Consider the following 20851-nt stretch of genomic DNA (forward strand, 5'->3'; position numbering starts at 1 on the left):
TTATTCTCTTCAACTCTAAAGGACTTGTATTGTGTTTGCGGGGGTTCAAAGTGATCTATTTTCAGCTTACCAGTTGCAATCGTCTGTTGTTGAGTAAATGGAAGTATTGGCATTGAAATAAGCAGGTTACACAACACAGTGACAAGCTCAGCCCCAGTTCAAACAGTCATATTCACAATATTTGTCTCTTCATTTTCACCCCTCCTTCTTCATGTGTTTAAAGAAGGATGGTTTTCATAACATCACTGGGAAATTCACACCTCTGACGATCTGCACAGAACATCACATTCTACTACCAGCTTTACACGGTTTAAAACAATGTGGCTCATCTACCAGAGGATAACATTTAACACCAAACACTAAATGGGAGTTCATTCTGAGTGACATTTCCAAACTCTCCTTTAGAGAGGCCCAATTTTCCCGGCGATAAGTAGACGACTATAACCCAACATGCGGGCCCAGCATTCTCCAGCTGTAATGAGTTTAAGTCCCTTTCTGGCCAACTGTGCTGTCTCATTGTTTGATAGCAGTGTTATCCGCACTCACTTACCCTTTCTCTTAGGCACTGCTGGGCCTCGGGGACTCTGCTCGTTTTGTGTGTTTACCAATTCCCCCAACCTAGCCAAGACTCTTGGGGCTTCTCTTGGAAATTACATTCCATAAGGTTCCCGAGACTGTTTGGATGGCGAGTGGTAGGCTTGTAAATTCAGGGCGGGAAAATCAGAAATGCAACTCTCCATGTACACTGCATGCAAAGCAGAAGAATGGAAATGCTGTGAAACTGGTTTATAAAGGGATGATGGAAAATTTTCACGTAAATCTTGAAGCCACAGTCAGAATTTGATGAATTTTACAGAACAATATTTTTTCCTTTTTTATGCAAAGAATGACAAGTATCAATTTTGCTTCTATAAAAAACTAAAAAATATATATTAAGGCAATCTGGATGTGTCGTAAAATAAAACAGCATTGATAGATTGGGCGGTGGGAGGGTGAAATAGGGGAAACTTATATTGGCTCAGAAATTTAGCAAACGACCACTGTTTATGTTGAATGTCTAGCAGATTTTTTCCAACCTTCATCTATTGTGAGCAGACAAATGCAGGTACTGATGAATGCAGGATGAGCAACTGCATTTCATTAAAATTACAGCTGCTTGTGTTCAGTCAACACTTATGTCGGGATCAATCACTCTATAATTAAATACTGCTTACTTCCTCCTGTATGAGAACATTTAGCCTAAGGTAGGAGGTAAAAACTGATTAAAAACAAATCTTTTAAAACCAAAACTCCTCTGAACTGTGGACAGAAAAGACACTTTAAGACAAATAACTGTCAGAAACAAATACTGTAAAGCTGAATTGGTTTTTGGCTAACTCTTTAATCTTCCATGTTCAATATAGCTATCGATTTAGTGTGTTTTTTTTTTTTTTTTTTTTTTTTTTTAGCTATTTCTCTTTTTTTTTTTTTAAATTTAACTTTGACCTTTACTAAATACAATCACTGTAAACATTTAAATTAAGTTTTAATTTTGCTGCTGGTTCTATTGGTAAAATGATCTATTAACAGCTAGCTAAAATGGCTAGCTTAAACACACTAAACCGATGTGGAAAACTGCAGAATTTGATAATAACTGTGTAGTTTTGTCATATCATATGCAGTAAAAACAATCATTTGATCCAAGTAAAGGACACCATATTAGCATAAACCAAAATCGATTTATTGGCTAAATGAGCGTTTCAGTTGTTTCCCGGCATTTCTAAGGCTTATTTTCATCAATTGGCAGATATTTAAATACTTAATATACTCCAGCAGGTTTGTTACCAAAAAATGCCAATTATAAAAAGCATCTTCCTGCTCTGAAGAATACAATGACTGCAAAAGCCAAAGTCAGTGTCAGGACAGGAAGGAATCGGGCTGATAGAGTGAAAGGCCATTATTAAACTCATTCTGCATTTTTGCTGGAGAGTGGTTCTGGAAATTGGAATTGTGTGACCTGCCAGCAACCGATAGGAGCCTTTTCAGGAAATAAATAAACCAGAAATAAATAGATAATGTGGGCTATTTTTAAATGAAAACAATCAATCAAAAGGAGGGCAAGGAAAGAAAGCAGGCAGTGTGCTGAAACAATTAGGACAGTGATGGGGTTATTTCTGCACATGAAGATGGGCGTAGTGCGGAGTTGTTGGCAATTTTGTATAGAAATGCAGTGAGATGTGCAGCATGAGACATTATTTAAGTAACATGAGACACTCATGAGCCATACTTGTACTGTAAAGTTTTACTACAAGTGCTAAATTGACTTTTCATTGATCCCTACCTCAACTCGGAGTAACTTTTTATACTAAATATTCGGATAAGCAACTCTTATAGCTGAAGATTAAGAGTGTTTTCTGGTGAAACGATAGAACACAGACATGCTGAGGGGTGGTGGGATCAATTCCACCAGATAAAGCTGCATCTACTTTGCTATAATGGAGTCCCATGTGTGACCTTTATCACCCTGTCACACTTGCGCCGCAACAAGCCGCCTGATGTTATTGTACACAACTGATATTGTTAGTTCTCTCGGCTTCCTGTCCTCTCTACTCAGCGCGGGCCTAATTAAGGCTGGATTTAGATGGTGGCATTTGGGTTTGTGTGGGCTGAACAATGTTTTCTGGTAAATGACCACATCAACATGATTCCTCTCCCTCTCTCTCTCTCTCGCCCTCCACATCCTCCTCCTCCTCCTTGCCATCTACCGTCTTGTTTCCATTTCCCACCATCGCTGTGATTCAGCCAGTGATCCATGCAGATGTGTCCGTCCTCACCCCCCACCCCCACCACATCTATCTAATTGTTTTCATATTGTGACATATGCAGACTGTTATTTTAGCCAGCTGTAAGGGCTGCATATAAATACCCGCTGACGTATATTGAATGTCAAAGGCCATTGGGCGGCTGATTGATTTTGACCCCTTTTCAGTGATGTCAGAATGTGATTTGTTGCCACATCATGGCAATCTTAAAAAGCTATTTTCTCCGCCAGTGGGAATACTCACTATTACTGGGAAAGGAAAGCGAGACTTGGGTAAGTCTGAAATTAAGATTAATGGGCATTTTACAAAGCCTGCCGGAAACTATGAAGATAGTTCTTGGATACATTTAAAATGGAAAAGAGAATGTCACAGGCGGCAATAATTAATGGATTTTGGCTAAAACTTGGGCGAAAGGGCAAGGCTTTTGTATTTTCAAACATGTGAGGCATATAATTGAGAGAAAGGGGTAACGGCACATGAAATGATAGTCCTGAGGAATAATATCCAGATTTGTGCTGAGATTTATACATATTCTAATTAAAGCTGGAACTTTCCAAAAATTTACATAATTTCTGTCAAATAAGCAAAAAAAGTCAATTATTTATAATGATGACAAACAAGCACACAGAATAAAAACAAACAAAAAAAAAAAATAGAGACCAGCGCAGAAGGAAACCTTGGATGAAGTTTAGAGGAAAAATTTAAAAATAAACTAAAACCCTAAAATAAATGCAGCAGTTGCATTGATTACATCGTCACATGTACAGTCAAACTTAAACGAAACATAACCACAGACATGAAATTAATCAATACTAAATAATGAAAAAAATAAAAACCGTGCTACAGAATTAGTAATTACTTTGCTAAACAAATCAGGTTTATTAACTTTTTATTTTATTAATTTCACAACCTCGCATCATGATAAAACAAAAGATTTCAAAAACCTCTCATTGCACCGCCATGATCAAAAAGGAGCAGTAAAAAGAAAAATGTATAATACCCACCCCTATCTTCATCAGAAACACACACATTAATGATCTGTCAGCCAATTACTTGACAATCAACACTAATACTTTGGAAAAAATGTCTAAAATAACAAATCAATAGATAACATATAATCCCACTCATTTACAACTGAGATAATGTCCATCATTGCCTTGATCTATACACCCTCAATATAACTGGCATATCTGCACACGTGGGGCTGCACGGTGGCAAAGTGACAGGCAAGCTGTCCAGGGTGTACCCCGCCTTTTGCCCAAAGACTGCTGGGATTGGCTCCAGCTTCATCGAGACCCTTCATCGGACTAAATGGTTAGGATAATGAATGAATCTGCACACGTATTCAACAAGCGGCAACCTCCGGTGGTTAAAAGTGAAGCCTATGAGGAAGTGCATAAAACTGCAGTTCCCCCTTCATCCACTAGGGCTGGCTGCAAAACAGAGCAAATCCCCATAGACTCCCATGTTAAAAAGACCAACTTCATGGCAGAAATAAACATGTTTACAGCCTGGTTCAAAAATCCATCTTCGGTTTATAGGTCAGGTTTACCTTCATGACAACTGTGGGGGGAGTGAAATTTTTTCTAACTCGCCCGTTTAAAAGTAATTTAATCTCGAAGTTCGGCATATTTAGGGGCGTGTCCTTTTGATTGACAGGTACCAATCTCCGGCTTCAAGTCAGAAGAACGTAGAACAACCGCGGTTTTTAGCCAGTAAACAACATGACTTAGCTTTAGCCCTCTAAACTCCATTAGCTGGTTAGCTCCCGTTATCTCGGGGTTAGCTCGGTTAGCTCTTAGCTACAGAAAGTTTGGAGTTCGCTGAATGTCAATCATCCGCCATGACGCTCACGGCTCCCCTCACAGCTCCACCTCTTTGCCCATATTTGTATTTTCCGGGCGAGACAACAAACATGACGCTGTCAAGATGGCGACGGTAGGAACCGCCAACTGAGCTTCGATTCAGCTCTTCAGAAACCTACAGGTGACGTCACAGAGGCTCCGTCCATCTCTTTATATACAGTCTATGGTATTCAACTGTTCCTGTACCTGATTCCATAATTTGATGCCACTTATTGAAGGGCGCATCTGTTTTAAAGAAGTCCTTGTAAACTGGTGTTTAAAGGGAACTTTTCTTTTACTTCCCTATATTCGGTACTAAAAACAAACAACTTCTAGTAATACTTTACTTTTTGCATTGAACATAACTAATAATGTCTGAAGCTCAACTAAGTCTGAGTTTCACAAGTTTTGACTGAATGAACAGCGTCTTGATGTGTTCTCTTGGATCTGCTGTGTGAATAATTCTTGTTTTTTTTTTTTCGTAAAATAAATGAAAACTTCATTACTCTCAGATGTGTTGCCCCCGACATATTTAAACAAAACTGAAATATGGCAGGATAAGTGAACCATACGAAATTCGTAACATACTATAATCTAACACAAACTTGGCTTTGTTTAGAAAAGCGATGTTCTTTACATCTTTCTTTTAAGTTATGTGAGATTTCCATGTCAGTTTGTCGTCTATTGCTAAAGACATGTATGTAAAGAAATTGATCAGTTGTAACCAGTACTTTAAAACACTTAAGAAATTAATGTTTATATTTGTTATGTAATATAAAATCTGGTGATAGTAACACCAGTTTAAGACTTGGATTGGATTTTAGGACTTTAGCAGGAAGTCTTGAAAATGACTTTGTCCAATCTTTGCTATTGCCTAATCAGGCAGGATTTTTGTTGCTGTACCATCTTGCAACGCCACCATTACTGAGGTAGCGAGTCCTAAGTACTCATTAGCCATCAGGGATGTCTGGACTTGACCGTGCTTAAACAGTGGTCTACATTTATTTAGAAGGACAACTTATCTGAAGATCTCAATGATCCTGTTTTTCATATTAGTTAGACATAACATTCAATAATATGAAACAATGACTCATCTGACAGAAACTGTTCTCAATAAGTGACAATCCACATTGGAATATACAATGCAAATCTTGTTATATAGGAAGTTATCAAAATTTGTTTTAAGAAAAAAAAAAAAAAAAAAAAAAGCTTCAAACTAAACGATGTAAAGTTTTTTGTTTTGTGAGATATTTGATATTGTTTTGTGATCACATCACCGGTTTTTTTTGTGTAACTTATTGCATTTTAAAAAATTTTTTTTTTATTTATGGTCACATCAGTGTTCTTTTAAGAACAAACAATGTTACATTTTACAATATCTCCCAAATTTGACATTTACTCTCAGGAACTTTCTCCTAGTCTGTTAGCATAGCAAGTGTCACCAAAATGAACAGTATTTAAGTTGTTGGTAACAGTGATGTAGTGGGTATACTTGTGGGTTTTAGACTTATTTAAAAAGCCAAAAAAAAAAAGTAGGCCAGAAAAATACTGTTTCAGAAAGTGATATGTGAGACTTCTCTGTTTAGTTTACCACAAAAAATCCATCAGTATTTTTTTTTTTTATTGTCACATTATTTCTGTTCAAATGTGTCAATGAGGAAGTCATGAAATGACTAAACCAATACTGTCCCACAGTCTGAAAGACAACTATGCATTTCAATAAACTATTCCCTCTTCAATCCCCAGATGGAAGCATGTCACATTAATGTGGACCCCAGCGATACATAAAGGCACAATCGTTGTTTTTGGCGCTTTCATCCAAAATTGCACCATCGTTGTATCAAGGCCAATTTCCTGGCTAAGATTCCTTCCCCCCTCCAGCTCTGCTGCAGCTCCATCCCGTCCACACAGGAGAAAAGTACACGAACAAACAAAGAACTTTAGGGCATCAGGCTCATGGACAATATATACATATATCTTTAATAGTCCAAGTTATGCTCATTGCTCTTATAGTTATGGGTAGTTTAGCCAACCATTACTTACGTAGCAATGGGGACGTCACCTGATGCACTGAGAAGTACCTCGCTCTATTTCTCTAATATATTAATGTATGTCAATATAACCGTCTCTAACTTATTTATCCTTTTTTCCCCAGGTCTTCCTGAATAAGTGCAATTTTACATGTTGTTCTGTCTTTCCTATCCTCTCGACCCCAACCAGTCGAGGCAGATGGCTGCCCTCCCTGAGCCGGGTTCTGCCGGAGGTTTTCTTCCTGTTAAAGAGGAGTTTTTTCCTTCCCACTGTCGCCGTGTGCATGCTCAGAATGGGGGATTGGATTGAAGTCATGACTCGATGCAATCAGTTGGTTTCTATTGTAGGATATGTATGAATTGGCTCAAAATGATTTGTATGTTGATTCATGTATGTGAAGTGCGCTGTGACAGCATTGTTGTGAAGAGGCGCTACACAAATAAAGATGAATTGAAAAGTTGAATTGAATTAATGTTTATGGTCAGGCTAAAGTTAAAGCAGCTGATGGAAAACTACACCAGTGTAAAATTGGTAACCCTAGCTGAGCTGATGGTTGACATACGTGACGTCTTAACTGTAAAAGCTGTGCCACAAGGGGTTTAGAAGTGAGTATACTCAATGCTGACTGAAAAATAAGTGGGTATGCTCCATATACCCTGGTCTACACTACTGGTTGTCAACAGAATCCAGTGTTTACATGTCCATGCATCATGCTTTTTCTCTCTGTCTGATGCCAGCAGACAAACCACATCAACCACTGCCCCCTCAGTGTCAGACAGCGGAAATCTGGACAAAGCCGAGAACAAGTCACAAGAACTGTAAAGAAAATAGTCACTCTCTGGTCAGTATCTGTTGTGCTGTGATGTGCACAGGAATGCCTCTTCAGCAATGGAAGATCTGCTTCTGGTGTTTCTCTATAGCTACTGTGAATGCAACACCAAGGGACAAGTGGGAACATTATGTTGTCCAAATCAGAATCTCAGGCTAACACAACTATAACTGGGGCTTATAAGGTGGAAAGTGGTTTAATCTTTTTGTTTTAGACCTCCAGCAGCAACCAAGTATCACATTTTATACCAGAGAAATGTTGCAGCTGGTACCAGTTTTTACCTTCACAAACCTTTTGGTTTCCTTTCAGCATCTTGACTTTGAAAATATCATTAAGGCTAATCAGCTGTGCAGCTCACAGTGAAACATGCAACACCGCATGACAAGCTGGAGCATGCCATTACCTGCTCACCCGCCCACGTTATCGCTTCTTCCACCGGACGGCAATGAAAGGGGAAGAGCAAATGACATTTTGGAATACAGATAAATGAGCACGGGAGTGTTGAGAAGAGAAGACACGCGACAGAGGTCATGCATGTAATGACTGACCTGAATTCTGCGCTATTCGAAAAGTCGAAGTGTGTGTGTGTGTGTGTGTGTGCGTGTGCGTGTGCATGTCTGAGTCTATCAGTGTGTTGGTTGTTCCCTGTCATTGTTCTTAAGCAGTAGGTTTTGGCTGAATTTTGGTGTCATCTTAGTATTTTTTTTCCCTGATTAATTTTGTACATAAAGTTTTTCATTTGATTAAAATAAAATATTATTGATCCATATCTGGTTCTGCATTAAAAACACAAGAAAACTTTTGTTCTTGCCAGTTTTGGCCATATTTGTTAAAGTGCAGCAATCACAGAAATACCAACAGATTCAATGGTAAAATATTTAACTGGGGTTTGGGGGCTTTTCTAATAACTCAGGCAGTGGATTATTCAGATGTGTGATAAAGCATTGTCCTGCATGAAGATGTGGATCTGTCTTTAGAACCCCTGCTTTGGAGGATCGTCCAGAAACTGGCAGCAGATGAGCCCAGTTTTTGTTTTCAGGTGTGTGGAATGAGTTTAGGGTACTCAAACCTCATGGACAGTTTTTTTTTTTTTAAAATTTAATTTAATTTAATTTAATTTAATTTAATTAATTTATTTTTTTATTCATATCTACTTGCTTGACATGTTGTGTCTAAGGCTGATCAACACTTCTGAACATGCATCAGGCACCTGAGCAATGATGCAGGTGAAGGGATGTTTTCATGCATCAGCTCAGCAAGAACAAAGTAGCTACCTATAGTCTCTTTTGGCTAAACTGATGATTTTATTGGTTGTTTATATTGTAGACCATACTCTAAACTGGAAATCACAAAATAATTATGTTAAGACCAATATGTCTAATTTGGTTGAAGGGATGCCCAAAGTTGGTCCTCCAGGGCCGCTGTCCTGTGGATTTTTGACGTATCCCCGTTTCAACACACGAATAGTTTTTTTTTTTCTTAAATGAGCAGATAAAATAATTTCTAGTTTTTATTTATTTATTGATTTAAGTAGATGACACTCCATGGATACAACTGTTAAAACCTTTTCTTTTTCAATCTGATTTCTAAAAAGATTAATATAAACATGAAGGAGATTTTCCATGTATTCACATACATTGCAAAGTCAAGAAAAATGTTGCAAACTTTAAAATAGAAATGTTTCAAATAAGAAAAAAAATTATATCCATAATATTATAACCATAAATCCCTAGATGCACATGTACTTTAATTGTAAAAAATATATATTGCATGTAGATTTTAAAAAAAAAAGTGTACATTTTTCTGTTTTTAAAAAATAAAATTCATATGTAACTTTAAAAAAAAATAAAAAAATTTCCATTTAATAATTTAAAAAAAAAAAACAATACATGCAGCACTTTGTAGAATGTATGTGGGCAGCAACTGAAAGTTATTCTGTAGATCATAAAGTTAAAAATAAATGGTGCTCAGTTGTTTTAGCAAATGGATCTTCTTGATTGAAAAACAAATAGAAAATACTTCATATAGCGCGATCCTAAATACCAGAAGTATAAAATGAAACTCCTTTTTTCTTTTCTTCAGTAAAATAAGATTCATGATTCAGTTTTTTTTTTTTATTGCAACTTTTCCTTTTTTATGTGAAATAAAATCATAACAAATAAGCAGGATACACAGAAAAAAATGCACAGAATAAAATATGCAGGATAAAATGTACAACTACATAAGAAGTCTGTTCAGATGTGCATCATCTGTGCACAGGGATCCATTTCCAATGCTTTTAGAATTTTTTTTTTTTTTTGTGGTTAACTTTGGAGCTCTTCTTCGTCAAGCTTGATTGTGAATCACTTTGTGTGTCATTGTTTTAGCTCTGGAGGAGTGTGATACTCTGACTCTTACGGGTCCAGAAAAATAAAAGCAGCCTCTTGTATGGAGTGTAAGTACGATGCCATAGCCTTCTCTCTGATGCACAAGAGAGAAAAAAAAAAAAAAAGACGGGCAGCAGCCCAGTTGTGCTCGGGAGTCTGCTCCTTCTTTTAACTGTAATAAGACAGAGTCTCTTATACTCTGTAGAGCAGGATGAAAATAGACACGTGTTAGACAGGAACACTTTAATCTTTCCCTCTCTCCCTTTTCGCTCTCTTATTCTGCCACTGTCACAGAGCAGAACAATATCTTGGGATAGAGGACTGTGGGATTTGAAAACCTATATCTGCTCTGCGAGACAGAACTAGATCCCCGGTCTTCTTTTGTGTTGTGGTGCAGTCATAAATTTTGCATGTGAGAGCACGGGGAGCCCTGCTTACTGAGCGAGACTCGATGAGCAGCAGCAAGAGAGGCGGCTGGGGCTGCTATTAAACAGCACTGCTGTGACTCTCCGGGTATGCAGAGGGGGGAGGCATTTCTGTGGGAGGCAATTGGAGTGACCATATGTAGTCTGCAGCGGTGAGCCAAAGCCTTGTTTGGTATTCAAAGCAGCACGCTTTAATGCATTGATCCGTGAAGGGACAATATACACAGACAGTCACACATGACTATAAATGCACAGCTAGCAGCTTTTAAGAAGTAATAACACTGACCAAAGGGGTGCATATGTATACATACAAAGAAGCTCTGCACAGGAAGGAATGTTTTCATTATCAGCTTGGAGCACAGGTGAAAACATGCACAAGGCGTGCTTCTGTTTTGATGCTTGCTGGCTTCTCGTTTGTGCTGCTGGAAGAGTTTCTGTGAGTGTGTCTGGCTTTGTAACTTATAGCGCCATGCGTCGTAGGGTGTACGTGTGGTTCGTGTGTGTCTATGTTGACAATTCATTGAAAACAATGATCTGCACTGGCTTTCTCTGTCGGTTTGTGACTGACATCCCCTCCCACGTAATGCTACAGTTACATACTGCCCATAACCAAAGCTCTTTTTCTTTTACACACACACACACACACACACACACACACACACACACGTTTGATCCTGCCCACCTTTCGAATGCAGAAGAAAGACGAGGATGGGAAAGGTGAGAGAAGGAGGTCATAATATTCTGTATGATCCTGCCCACATATCTCTGCTCTTCCTTCCTCCTGCCTCCCACGGGATCATGGGAAATAAATGACGGCCCTTCCCTTCACAATAGTTTACACATGATCGAAGGTGATGTCAACCCTTCGGCTGGAGAGGCGAGGGTCTGGTGGTCCATGGATTAGTGTGCCAAGCCAGGCGTCTTAGTTTATGAGCGTCTGGGAAGAATGCTCTTTTTTTTTTTTTTTTTTTTTTTTTTTTTTGTCACAAATTACCTCTTGGCTCCCACCTCCTCCCACACATACTGGCCGCTTGAATTTATTACACCCAGCCAACACCTGACAGTAAGAATTTACTTGGAGGGTTCAGTTCTTCTCTTTGACTGATAGAGAAAGACTTGCAGTAGACACACAAGATGATCATGATACAGTGGAGAGTTTGAACTTTTAAACAGTATTAAAAGCAGATCAATTAAAAAAACAAAAACAAAACAATTTTACTTATTATTTTGTCCAGTTAGTTTTTGATGAAATTAAATACTAGAAAGTCTTGTTAGAGTAATAATGTGAATGCCCCCATCCTGTTTGGCCATTTTTATTATTATTCCGCCAAATTTTGCTGGGCTACTCCTCCTGCGCCGTTCAGGTCACTTCAGTTGTTTACGTCTCAAACCCTGCAGCTCCTTCGGGAGATGTGTGCTACGACTTTTTTTGTTTTAAATCTTTGTAGTTTTTGAGATATTTAGCATTTTGTAAAAAAAAAAAAAAAAAAATTCATCCTTGTGATTGGATGAAAGTCTTTCAAACCCACTGTGCATTGGACGTTGCAAAAATTCAGCTCTGCTATTGGTTTCGGGGTTTTCGGAGCTCTGCACCAGTTTGCAGTGTCTGGTTCATGAAGTTCCCGTCCCCATTGTCTTTCCTGCAAAATTTTTGGCATGCTACTCCTCCAACACCTTTTGTCTCACTTCAACCATTCAAATATCAAACTGTTCAGCTCATTCTGGAGATATTTTCTTTGACTTTTGGTCTTTTTAACATGTAAACCTTTCAAGTTATTCACATTATTGCAAAATGTTAAAATCCTCTCCAGTGATTGGACAAAAACGGAATTCAGCCCAGCGATCGGTCCATTTTGTGCACCAGTACACAGGTACACATACTGGTTCCAATGCAGCATTTAACATATAGCTTTGTTGTCCTTTGCTGTTGCTTGTGTGATGGCATGCACTTCTGCAGGCTGCTCATTGGGAACTATTGGTCTCAGCTGCGCACTTCAAGGAGCAAAGGAATTTATTTGCAAATGTCACAGTTAAATATGAAGGATTTATTCCAACAATGCTCCCTGCAACATTTTAACACTTTGATAAATCTTAAACACATTTAAAAAAAAAAGTTTTTTCACACACAGACATCTTTACTGGAATTTAGTTCAACACTTTTTCCAAGGTGCAACTAAGAGTACTAGTGGCATAGTAAATAAAGTCAGTGTGCTTTAACACAGATGTTCATGTGTTCAATCCCAATGTGGGGCAGTTAGAAAAAAAATTAATTGTGCTTTTTTCCCCCCATTTCTCATACCTATGCAATTTCATTTAAAATCACTCAGCATAGTTCAATAAATGGGCATTCACAGTTGCTATTATTTCAATAACTGTTTCTAGTTTTTGATATTTTTTACAGATGTTGGAAAGTTCTGTCATACTACAAAATGTTTGTTAATGACATCATCTTTCAGAATAGCTCCCTCCTTCCAGATCTGCCATCGAAGAACAGACTCATAAAAATGAATATTCCCCAATATATGACAGAGGTGTGTAGATAATAAGCATCGTCTGACCTCACAAGCAACCACACACCTTGTTCTTGCCGTTGTCTTTTGAAGGAGCACTGCTGAGGAGCGACACTCACAATCTGACTGAATGATTGATGGAGTGGAGAATCGTTAGATGGCTTTGTAACTTTCTTCCAGCATGATGAACAATAACATGCCTTAATCTGAGGTCATCATATGCTTCATTCTGCTCGCGCAGAACCTCCACAAAAGGGGAAAATCTAAATCAGATTTCAGTCCTACTTTGAATAAAACTGTGTCTCTCACGCTTGATTATATTCTATCTAATATGCCTTCCTCAGTAAATATTCAAACATAACATTTCTGTATTATTTTCATTGACTGAGTGTGAGAAAATCTGATTGTTTGTAGTCATTTATGTAAAAAATTGTAATTTAATACAGCATCTGGATAATGCATGGCCTCTCTATGCTCTTTGTGTAAAATGTTGTATTGTGCAGATGGTCGGCGCAGGGGATCATTTGTCTGTTGTCCTGCAAAGCGCCGAACGCGGAATGTAGGTGGAGATGATGAAAACATGGCGGGTCAGCACGTCAAAAAGAGATGCATTTAAACTTTGTCACTCCCTGTGGGTTATAACATTGCTCCTGCTTTAGTTTGCTTGGGTGTGTGGAGCTTGTTGCTGTGGACACCAGTTACTGCATTTGACAAAAGACTTCATTTCAGGCGCCTTCAGATTGACGCAGACTGTTTCATGTTGTCTGTGGAGAAAAGAACAATGAGCAAACAGGTGCAGTGAAATGTATTCCTTGTCCTTTTCCATCAGCCGGAAGGCTGACATGTTCATAAATGCTGAAGCAGTTAGTTGCTGACTTTGAATGCCGTTTGCTTCTGGGTGTGTAGCAGCAGCTTTGTCAGTGAATTTATAAAAGAAAAAGAAAAAAACCCAACCAGCTTCCTCTTATCTGGGGAAAGTTTGAGCTCTGGGGGTAATGATCAGTTTTTCAGTGCATAAGAAGATACAGATTTCCTAACTAAAACCTCCTGTTGTGTATTTTGTTTAAAAGCAGTTTTACTTAAAGGTAGAGTATGTAAGATTTTCAATATTTTCAAAATGAATTAACTAATAAAATAACTACAATCATAATTAGATTTGAGTTATTAAATTACAAGTTTAATTAATGACAAATGACAAAAAGCACTTTTTTTTTTTTTACTGGTAGGCAAACATTTAAGAAGGGTCTTTGTCATTAATTAAACTTGTAATTTAATAACACATCAAATATGGACAGACTGAAACCTACATCTTTAAAAAAAAACTATCTAATTATGATTGTAGTTATTTTTTTTGTTTAATTTATTTTGAAAATATTGAAAATCTTACATACTCTACCTTTAAATTAGACACTGTTCAGTGAGGAATGTTAACTTGAAAGCAACCAAAATCCATTTGAATGTGATTGCTCAACCCTACCTGGAGTGCAAATTAAACATGTCTGAAAAACTTACATTTATTACATTCATGCACCGATTTTAACTGATAATTAAGTTAAAAGATGAAAAACTTTTAGGAAACTAAAGTTAAAAAATGACATCCTATTTTATGCTCTGTTGCAAATGATGTAAAAACATTCAAACGCGTCTGGAAACGCACCACATATTTTCTTTCTAGGGCTGTTTTATTTAAATTAGGGTGTGTATTCTGTCAAATATAACAAATATCTCGCCTGTAAGTAAAGTTTAAAGCGGCGAACACACAAGCGTTTGCTTATATAGCCTCCATTTTTATCCACCTAATTCAGCCTCCACAACAAACTAGTTTAATTTCCAGCTGACAAATTGCACAAGTTAATGTGGGACTTTCAAACTCTTTCCCCGTTTTCCAAGCAATTACAGCATTCTGCAGGACTACTGGGACTTTTTGCATTCTACGTCTGCAATGACCTGAATATCACTTTACGATCACACCTTACTGCATGTGCACACACGCGTACACACACAGTTGATACCAATAGGGATGATGATCCCACAGGTGTTTGTGTGGCATCTTCTCGGTTGTCAGCAGACGGGCGCTGGTCCATTGCTTCCTCTTTGTCTTCCCCTGAGCCCCCCCCCCCCCCCCCCCCCCCCCCCACACACACACACACACTCTGCCTGGCTTTTCTGTACACACTGAGAGGAAACAGCACACTTGACACACACTCTTTCCCCTGATGAAACCGCATGTGTTTGATCAACAGGTGGTATTCTGATGCAAACGTTCTGAGCTTTAGGTATGATTTAGCTCTTAGAAATGTGTTTTTTTTTTTTTTTTTTACTCTTTAGCTTATTAAAATGATGTAAAAACACATTCATGCCGAGGTGAAACCCCTTTATCGTGCCCATTATGTCCGCAACAACTCTTCTTTTAGTGTGCAAATGCCGTCTCCTTTTAAGCGCACAGAATTTTTCATCCTTCAAACACAAGTTTGATAAAGCAGACAGTAAACAGGGTGAAGTCAGAGATGGAAATCCATTCTCTAGTCACTCCACGAAGCTTGTAGACAGGAGGGGGGTGGTGCTTGATGTCTTTTCAAGGATACGGTGCAGGTGGCTTGCGCATATTTTCTCCTCTTTTTCTTCCATAGTCCTCATCTTCATCTGTCTATCAGGAGTTCAACCATATTCTAAAGATTAGATGTGGTTTTAATGATCCTTTTATGGAAAATAAGTTGTTGCTCAAGCTTTCAAATGAGCAGAGAGCATTTAGAATATTAATTTGAAAAAGTAGACAGTGTTTCATGTTGTTAAGGTTGTTACTAGGTTAATATGTGATACTTAACCTGTTGATACCAGGCGTCCTGTGGGCGGGACATGACAAATACATATTTACTTGGTTTACCTTCCAAGTACCTGGATGTTACACAGCATTAGGTTCAGAATTTGAATGACATATACCACTACATGCTATAATCACATCAGTCTATTCAGTAAACGATTATTTCAGACCAGCTGGAAATACAATTTATCTTTGTAACTGTATGTCAGTAACAGATCACACAGCAACAATAAAAAAATCTTCTTAGCGTCAGCCGGGTTCCAGAAAACTTCCAGTCAAATTGCTGGTCCACAAGTATTTTATCCATAGAACTGTTTAAAGTGAAAATCGCAGGATTTCAGAGGGCTACAAGCATATTTTTGAATGAAAAATGGCATTGATATCATTTCTATAGAGTGGATATTGTTGAAATTGAGGATGTTTTGGAGTTTTGGAAATTGAGGTGAGTTTTGTTGTTAATTATGTCTCATCTGCATGGTGCGGATTATTTTTTATGTGTGTTATTTGTTATGTCATGTGGCTCTTTGTTGGTTTGTTTCCTTCCCTATTTATAGTGCATACACACTATCTTTCTCAAAGGGAAGAAAAAAACTGCATATATTTTGTTTTTTTTTTCTAATTACCTTTAATGGCCACAAATAAAACTAAAGTCATATCTCGGAGTGGAAATGGTATTCAAAATCCAGTAAAAAGGTTTGAAGCTCTTTTTCATTTAAAGTCTCTTGCTTGTGGCATATGATACAAGAGACATCTTTCTAAAGAAGAGTCTTTAAAATGAAGACAACTCTGGGTTGGACACATCTTATTTTCTGCTGGAACAAATGCCTCAAAAGGAGTTTGCATTCTTAGGGAGGGTTTCTATTGTATGCTATGTATGAATTGGCTTGAAATCATGTGTATGTAAAGTTCCCTGTGACAATATTGTTGTGAAGGGGCGCTATACAAATGAAGCTGAATTGAATTGAATTATTTCCAAACAGTGATTATCCACAATGTTGAACAATAATAGATTTTTTTAAAATTAAAAATGGCATTGATATGATTTATAAATGGTTAACATTGTTGAAATTCAGGATGTTTTAGAGTTAAAATGTAAAAATAAATAAAGAAAAAGCTTCCAGGGATGCTCAGAAGTGGCAAATAACAGGCCTCAAAATATACTTTAGTTACCTTATAAAAGGTGCTTTTATTTGTTGTAGTGAATTAATGAATCAAATTATAAAACAGACAATAATATTGTGAACTCAAGCTCTATAAGTGTTTGAAGAAAAAAAAAAACTAAATTTGAATTCAAAACAGCAGAAAATCAACTATAAAATGGGAGATATCCCTGGTCAATATTCAACACAGTTAAACTTAAAGTGCCATTTTAAGAAATAAAGTAAAAACTGATACTGTTATCTTCTAATATTGCATTTAAATGTCAATATTCGCGGATAATATCTGTATAATTTTGGACATCTCTAATGAAAAGTATGATGGTAGCACATCTTTTTCCTGGAGCAGACAAAAAGCAGGATCACGAGGTCAGATCTGTTTGCAGCATGTGTAAGAAAAACATGAACTTCGTTTTTGTCTCGAATTTACTTTGATAGAAAAATAACATGACTGGAAACTGGGGGAAGATCAGCCGGCAGCAGCATCACTTTTGCACAGTTCATCTTCAGTCTAGGTGCAGAGGTGAACATCTTCTGCTCTGACTGCAGCTGGGAGGGTGCAAGGACCTGTGAGTACTTTGGGGGAATTCATTGGCTTCAAGCTGCTGTTAGCTTTTTGTCTCTGCATCAGAAACACAATATCTTGGGTAGGTCACAGTTTGTAGACATAAAACCCATCAAAACACATTCACCAAAACACTGGCAAAAGTTTACTGGCTTTACTTTTTGCCTTCTTTGGGTCTTCACTCTGATTTGCAGTAGCATCACTTGACCCAGGTGATGTCATTTGGCATGGGCCAGAATGTCTCAAAAATCACAGAATTAAGGTGACTGACGTTTACATTTGTTTTAATGTTACATAATTATGAATTTTACAGGGACATCTTCATTTTATTCTCCTACACTGGAGCGTCACCCGGAGGGTTAGGCCAACTGATGTTATCAGACTGATACTGTTGCTATCAGATGTTCCCGATAACACAAGTCTACAAACATTAGTGATATTAACACTGTCTAGTGTACCTTTTTTAGACAAAAATGTCCATAATGTACATCATGGACATATTACATGATAATATAAACAGCAAAACACCTCACTGATTTATAAATTTAGATGTAAGGAATTTTCTGAGATTTACTTTTGGACACAAGTTTAGATTCCTGCACATAAAGGGGTATCATAATCAAAAACAGTTTTTGGGAAACTCAACATCAAAACAACTTAAATACATTAATTAGTTTTGCAGCAAAGTCTTAAATCGGGGAATATCTCCGGAAGAACTTCAGAAAAGTACAAAAATGACATCTGTGTGTGTTGTTTACAACTAATAGTCTATGATGGCTTCATCTGTGCTGGACAGATTGGCTTTCCATCCCATCAAAGGTCACAGCTGTCAAGACGTCTTTCTATTGGTCGATATTGAATTTGTTGGTTTAATTTTTTCTGTTCTCTGTGAAGTTTTTATCTCTATGTTGTTTCAGACTCGAGCATTTGCCGGGCCATTTATTTAATAAAACAGGATAATCACATCAAAAGATTTATTTACATAAAACATCCAAACCTGTTTGTTTTTTAAGGTTTGTGCTTATAATCATGTTGTTAATGATCCCACCAGCCAGACAAAACTTTCCTTTGGAAGTTTATTTCCAGGTTAGACAAATAGGTGCTGAATCATAGCCATGCGTGGCCCTGACCAGTGATGCTTTACTGCAGGATTCTTAAAGAGCATTTGCAGGTTAGAACCCCCCTGAAATCAGTATTTAGAAAAATATTATTGGAACTCATGTTGAATAAAAACACACTTATAAACACACTATTTGAGTATTTGGAGTTGTTTCTGTGATTATTTAAAAAAACAAAAAACAAAACGCAGGACAAGAAGTGATGTAGGAAGGGGGAGTAGGTGTTGTGCTGAAAGCAGCACCCCTGCCTTTTTAAAAGCACCGAATTGCAAAAAGTGCAGTAACAAAATCTTGCCTGTAGATGGCATGTATTCATTACTTTTAAGGGTGGTAATAGGTAATACACATAGACTGTATATAAAAAAAAAATGGACAGAGCGTCTGTGACATCAACCATAGGGTTCTGAAGAGCTGAATTGAAGCTCGGTGGGCAGTTTGCTACCATCGCCATCTTGGCAAGGTCACGTGTGTTGTCTCTCCCGGAAAATACAAATATGGGCAAAGAGGGAGAGCTGAGAGGGGGCTGTGAGCGTGGGTTTGAATGATTGACATCGAGTGAACTCCGAGCTTTCTGTAGCTAAGAGCTAACCGAGCTCACCCGGAGCTAATAGGAGCAAACCAGCTAACGAAGGTAAGCGGGCTAAGGCTAAGTCACGTTGTTAACTGGCTAAAAAAAACGCTGCTGTTCTGCATTGTTCTTACTTGAAGCGGGAGATCGGGTAACTGTCATTCAAAAGGCCACGCCCCTAAATATGCCAAATTTCGAGGTTAGATTACTTTTAAATGGGTGAGTTAGAAAAAAATTTACTCCCCCCACAGTTGTCATGAAGGTAAACCTGATCTATTAACCGATAATGAATTTTTGAACCAGGCTGTAAATGTTTATTTCTGCCGTGAAGTTGGTCTTTTTAACATGGGAGTCTATGGGGATTTGCTCTGTTTTGCAGGCAGACCCTCGTGAAGGAAGGGAGAAATGCAATCTTTCTTCTTCTGCATAGACTTCACTTTTTACCGTCAGAGGTTGCCGCTTGGTAATACACTATTTTTCTACATACCAATTTAAGGGCGACTCTAACCTGCAACAGGCTTTGGAAACTTTGGGGGCCACTGCACTGTAAATATGAAATGGCTCGATGACTGGTCTGGGTTTGTTGCCAGTGTCAGGACAATATGTATTCCAATTCAAGCTTTCCCCTGCCCTCCTCTGAGGCCCAGGCACCACCTTCAAGAGAAACATGGTGTAAATCCGTTCCATTTGCAAAACATCCATGTTTTCCCACTGACGCACTGGTCTGCAGAAATGAATTGCAGGATTCTGTTAAACAGGTGTTTTAAGTTCCCACAGCAGTAAAATTGGTAAAGGAAGTTGGCTCACATCTGAGGGAGGGAAGAAACGATGGTATCCAACTAGAATACACAGTAGGAATATTCCTCATCTTGGAATACTGATTAAATGTGCAATATCTCTGTTTTTCTCTTGTATCACATAAATGTGATTGACACCAGGAATCTAGATTATGTCATGAGACACTCTGAACAAACTATAGATCAGACTTTAACCACTAACAACATCAAACCAGTTAATTGCTTCGTACACAACGAACATGGGACAAAACCCAGATTAGAGAATCAGCTTTTTTTGTGGTAAACTGGAACATGGAGATGTGAACGTGGCATTTATTCATGACATGTAGCATCCATCCATTTATTTTCCTAACCGCTTAGTCCATTTTAGAATTAGAAATGTTACCCTGCTCTTAAACCCTTGGCCCAAACTATTACTTCATTAACAGAAGCTTGTGCAGAACCAAACATTTACTGATATTTAGGGAAGGCCATTTTTGGTGAATTCTCTTATCTTGAACTGCCACCTTGAAAGCTTCTCTGCAGCATCCAAAGCAAAGTAAATTTGGTTTGGATTTGGTTTCTTGAACTGCAAGAAATTGCAATCAGCACTTTCTGTAATCATTTGATTTAATAATACAACAAAACACTTTGGAATACTGTCATTGCTGAGGCTGGTGTGTAAATGAGGTAAATCAATTGCGGAATCAATATTAACCTTTATATTACACTTTCAGATCAAAGTCCTCCTTCAAGAAACGACCAGATACATAATTTTTAAAATGATCTTAATATTTTGAATATTAAATAAATCATATGTTTTCACTGTTTGTGAAAAGAAAAATCACTTATTTTCAATCTTTGCTTCAACTGATGCACTTCTGAAAATGAAATCATTTTATTCAAATTACATATGCTTATAAAAATATTCATTTTTACACATTTAGTTGTTTTTATATAGTACTGAAGTTGATTTAGCTAACTGAGTAAAACTAAAAGAAAGCAAAGTTTTTACCAGAAAATGATGCAAAAGATCAAAT

Source organism: Telmatherina bonti (assembly GCF_933228915.1).
Source record: "Telmatherina bonti genome assembly, chromosome: 18".
NCBI lineage: Eukaryota > Metazoa > Chordata > Actinopteri > Atheriniformes > Telmatherinidae > Telmatherina > Telmatherina bonti.